Source organism: Hordeum vulgare, chromosome 5H, assembly GCF_904849725.1.
Source record: "Hordeum vulgare subsp. vulgare chromosome 5H, MorexV3_pseudomolecules_assembly, whole genome shotgun sequence".
Lineage (NCBI taxonomy): Eukaryota > Viridiplantae > Streptophyta > Magnoliopsida > Poales > Poaceae > Hordeum > Hordeum vulgare.
The window spans coordinates 382,715,030-382,720,475 of NC_058522.1; the positions used below are offsets into that span (position 1 = coordinate 382,715,030).

General features: G+C 39.1%; 1 long non-coding RNA gene and 1 pseudogene across 1 annotated transcript; both read right to left on the reverse strand.

Moving 5' to 3' along the window:
• Positions 1-283: 283 nt before the first annotated feature.
• LOC123397442 lies at positions 284-2,515 on the reverse strand. Its single transcript, XR_006609949.1, has 2 exons — positions 2,443-2,515; positions 284-522 (listed from the first exon to the last, which is right to left on the reverse strand). It is a non-coding gene; the product is annotated as an uncharacterized LOC123397442 (long non-coding RNA).
• Positions 2,516-2,619: 104 nt separating this feature from the next.
• LOC123398240 lies at positions 2,620-3,578 on the reverse strand (annotated as a pseudogene).
• Between the last annotated feature and the right edge of the window lie 1,868 nt (positions 3,579-5,446).

Genomic DNA, 5,446 nt, shown 5'->3' on the forward strand with positions numbered 1-5,446 from the left:
AATTTTTTTTCCTATGCTTTGATTACCTACACGGGCCTGGGCCAACAATTCGGCCTTTTTAATTTCTAAACTATAGCCTTTTACTATCCATTTCTTTTTTGGGCCTCAACCTTTTTTACGCATTTCTATTTATATTTCAGCTTAATTGCTGCCAATAGATTCAGTTCCTCTTTTCAAAGCCCAAATAAATTTTGTTCAATAGACATTTCGACCAATTCTAGATTTTGCCCATGCCTATTTTTAACAAATAAAATTTATATCATCAACATAAAACCAGCCCAGATTCAATGCCAACGTATTTTCCAATTAGGATAGTATTATAAGAATATGTACATAACTCCCAGCATTTGAATTTTGTTTGCATGCAAATATACATCAAATTCTCTGCAAAATCAGCACTACATCCAAATTCCAAGAAAATTCAGCATTAGAAGAATGTGCATGCATGCCTAGATCATGCATGCCTTGCTTTCTTCTTCTTCGTCATAGTGCTCGCGATGAAACATGAATGAAGGCCATCATCTGAATGTTATAAAATAGAATGATTAGAAACAAAAGAAAAACACATCTGACAACATGTTAAGTTGGATGAAGTCTGTACACAAATAAAAATAGAAGAACAAAAACGATGCATAGTTATCGGTGATACTAGTGATTGCGAACAATCTGTAAATACATTATATTAGTGACAAACATCATCATAAAGATAACAATGGGGATACATGTATGCACCAAAATGAGAAGTTATTTTGTATTTGAGAAACAGAAAATAGTTTAACATTGCAAACCTTGTTGTTCTACAATGTTTGGAATTAAGTTGTTCATTAGAATGTTTAGTTTCTCCATATAACGTGGGTTTATTTTCAGATAAATTGACGCAAGTATTTTTCTAGTAATTGTAGTTGAAATCAATCGCATGTTCCAAAATGCTGTTAGGCTACAATACGACGGAGAAATCAACAGAATGGAATAAATTATGGGGACCAACTCATATAACACAAATTAATTAAAAACTTTAAAATGCTACATATATGGGATTCTGTTGTTCCTTTTCACCACTACAGGTGACTAGCAATGTTGGCAGTTGGTGGGGAAAATTATTATTTTTTCAGCGGTCGTTTAAGAATTTTTTGCAGTTTTCAATCAAAATATTTAAGACTTTCTGAGCTTGCATTGCTGTTTGCTATGCCTGGAGCTACAAGAAACAATGGATGAATGGAAAGAATGGACCTGCAAAGTAGTATCTGGAATGTGTCTGCACTATGAACTGATAGGTCGACTTGTGGCTGCTCATAAAGTGATGCCCCCAATGTTCAGTCACCTCACAGTAAACAGCTATTTAATACGAAGATGCCAATATACATGTTACTCCATCAAATTACACACCTCAGGTTCAGGAAACATACTTGCCTAATAAGGTGGATTTCAACCAGTTTTTGTCAATCTAATAAAGCTCGCATGGTAATCAGAATTGTAACAGACAATTAAAACACAAACTTGTCATTAACTGGTACTTGGCCAAATACAGTAGTTTCCTAAATCATGAACTAGTTACTAACTATGTTCTTGAGAAGGCTAGTCGTGAATAACACAGATAGTCCAAAATCAATTGTGTGTAGAGGTGAACTTATCTTCTTATTTGAATGTAAGAAGTTCTCTAGTTTAAGGTCCCGATGGATGACACCATTTTTATGGCACATCTGTCACAGTATAATAGCAAGAATACATGTCAGATATCATAAAACTATCCAATATTGGAAGAAACACTGGTGGAACCAAAAGATGGACTCAAGTTAAAAATAAATGATGGAAGACTAAAAAGTTTTCAATGACATGACAAATTACACAATACTCAGAGAAGCATGTACATATTTTGTACCTCTCGAGTTCAACATGGCAATGCTGTAGGACAGTAAGGCAATAGACTGGAACTCAGATTGTTGTACACAAATATATTATCAGGCCAAACTGGAGCTAAACAGGTAGTTATATACTTATATGTACATAGCACATCATTTTCAGCTCTGTATTACTGATAACAAATTGGAATTCTGATGCCGCCATTCATGTGTGATGGCTAAAAATGCCCCTTGTCTTTCTTTGTCTAAAATTATATATATACTCTGTATGCTAGTTACCTTAATAAAGAAACAAGAATACAAGATAGCCAATGAAATTAAGAATCATTCTTTAGCAGCAGATCAAACAAATTTTTTAATGCTCCTTGAATTCGTAAGTCCTAAACTAACTCCTAAGCTCGAGAATGTGCAAATGCTTCTATAAAAGCTTCAGACCACCAGTAACATCGTAAACCATGTATGTCGGCACTCCTAACAGCTATTGGATGTCTAAACTGAACTACTGCGTCCCTAAACCTGGAATCATATAGATAGATGGGTTGTTGAAGTTTCATATAGATTTTTGTGCCTACAGATTACACACCTCAATCGCGTAGTATTTCTCAAAGAAATACTGTATCTGGCAAGTGCCGATACTGAACAAAGATACTGATGATGTTCAGTTTTGGCTCCTGAGAATCTCAGAATAAGATTAACAGCGACGCGGGCACCAGGACACAGGACACCAAAATTATGTACCCTTGCATGAACACAGAACAAGTTAGAAGCAAGTCAAGCAGCATTCGACCCTACCATGATAAATGTGACGAAATATCCACATGTTGTCATGCAAATCTTGCACGATAAGCTCCTGGTTAGGAGGCTGCATCGAGTAATCCTACAAGTTCCAAGGACATAACATTTGTATGAGCTGAAGCACTCACAAAGAGTAACCAAGTAGATAAAAGAAAATGTGGACATGCTGATATATACCAGCTGTGGGAACAGCTTCCCTGCGGCTCTTCGAGGCATCGAGAACCCGCCGTGCGTGCTCATATCGCTCGCGGTCAAGTTCTTGCATAAATACCCGGCCGGGTGCTTAGTCTTGGCATAGATGCCGAGAGACTGGATCGGGAACACATCGTTTTCCTGAAATTCACAGAATCTTCGAATCAGATGACAGTTTTATTACACTTTTAGTGAACAATGTAGAATAATTCAGCTCAGCTTGAACTGAACTTTTTCACCAAGTTCCATTTCTTGATAGTACTTACAGAGTTTACTGGTTGCAGCGTCATCTGTGCATACACCTCATCAGTATCCTTGTCAGCCTGTGCAAACCCCAAACAAGAAATCCAGCATTTATCACGGATAATGTTAATGCATAAGGCCACTAACTCCTAATCCATCTGTAGATGAACTGTCTGCGCTTACATGCATGGTGATGTTGTGGACTTGGCACATCAGCTGCAACGACAGGCTCAGGTAGTTGGGGATGCGGGAGTTGGGCGTCTTCTTGGTTGGTGGTGGCCGTGACCTGCCAGATCAAGAAAAACCTCAGCAATCCATGCATGAAGTCAAGTGAAGTGATCTAAACCAGATGAACGGAGCAGGAATGTTGGTGCGGTAGAAGGATGCAGACGGGGACCTGCTCGCTGTGGCCCTGTGGGAAGTAGTAGACGAGGCTCCCGCGCTGCGTCAGGCAGACGAGTGGGCCGGTGCAGGCGTGCCAGAGCTCCGAGTTGATCACCTTCTTGGCTCCCTGCGCCTTCCACTGCTCCTTGGCCTGGTTGAGGCGGTGGCGGCAATGCTTGGCCCCGGACGGGTCGTCGTGGTCTTCATACACATTAGAATCACTACTCATCAAGCACGACTATAAAACTAACAGAAACTTAGCTGGACTCATCAAATAAACTGATGTACGGACCAAGCGTTAACTTGTGTGTAGTTCTACACACCTATACGTCTCATAGAAAAGATTCTGACCGAATGTACTAACATGGGTGCAGCCAAGGGTAAAGCATCGGTGGACATATGATGAGTTCAGCATATGCTTATGTTAGCAACATGATACACTTAGCCTATTCTTCATTTTTTCTCTATAGAATTAAACATTGAGGGCCTGCACGTGCTCAGAATGTCATGCCTTTTAGGATTCACATACTTCCTTTTGCTTTTAGCTTTGCGTACCACACTCACAGTTTACAAACCCACTTTTGCTGCATGTATCAATATTCAGACTGCTTACGAAATCACTGATTTTCAAAGATGGAATACTTGATAAAATGTTTATTCATCAACTGCTAGGAGTGATACATTGAGAATTCTCACATAAAAATATTAGATATATACTGACCAGTTCAGATTTCAGCCACTACTTCCAGATTTTTTAAGCACTGAAAATCGGCATACCTTCGCATCCACCTAGGATCTTTAGGGTCCTTCCCGCCCACCAACTGCTCCGACGCCGGCGGTGAACCCTGCTATCCAACATCCATCGTGCCATCCAGTGGACAGATCTTGCCATCCATGCTTAATGCCAGCATTAGCAACTGTTGATGACCGGATACCGTTGCCTGGACTTGATAATGTACGGGCTGACTAAGGATATCAAACCGTTGTCCTGGGTGTACATGGCTGCTGCTAGCTCCTCCATTCCTAGCCTTGTTTTTCACAACTTTATTATGCATTGCAGCTGCTCACACAAACTACTCCCTGCAAGTGTTTTTTTACAGTAATAAATTTGGTTAAGATGCAATGGGACATATTTTTGCAAATAATTAAGGTGGAATGTGTGTACAAGTTTTAACTAGCTTTAACAACAACACCAACCCTTTTCTTTGGCCAAAGCAACATGTTCAGGTTTTTGAAACTGAAGCAGCATGTTAGTACATCAGCTTTGACAAACAGAAATGGTATGATGAGTGTAGGTGAAGAAACTTAAATCGCCAAAAAGAAAACTATTTCAGACACTAACTAGAACAGAACAAAAATTATTATTGGGTGCATCTACACCATAACCAGGGCAAGAATAAAGACATGCGAGCACCTTACAACTGAAACCTAAAAGTTGACATGCCACATACCAATCTACAAACCATAACCTCTGTAGTACACGTATCTCCTATAGCGGGAGTGAAGCAACCGAATCACAAAACATGAGAAAATATCTAATAAAACATAACAACCGAATTGGTACTTAGATGAATGACATGAAGTCATCTAATAATGACACCCATGCGCATCAGTAAAATGAGAGAGAAAGAGTAAAAATGATGTTAGATAGTTAAGAGTTTGTGTTATGTGAGATAGTGTAGAAAACACTGATGTTCTGAAATGCACGGCTTCCAGGTTACTAAATTATATGGAAAAGTATCTTTTCACACAACCGAACACAAAAGAAAAAGAGGAGAACGGGCCAAAGCAAAGAACCTCCATTTCTTCTTTACATGTTCACTAAATAACAACAAAATTTCACCTTGTGTTCTCACCATCACAATAGAATAATCTGAATGGGAGCAGTGCACATATCATAATATAGATGGCATGATTACAGGAGACTATTTGAGACCACCTTTATTCAGCAACCATATGCTACGAGGTGGCAC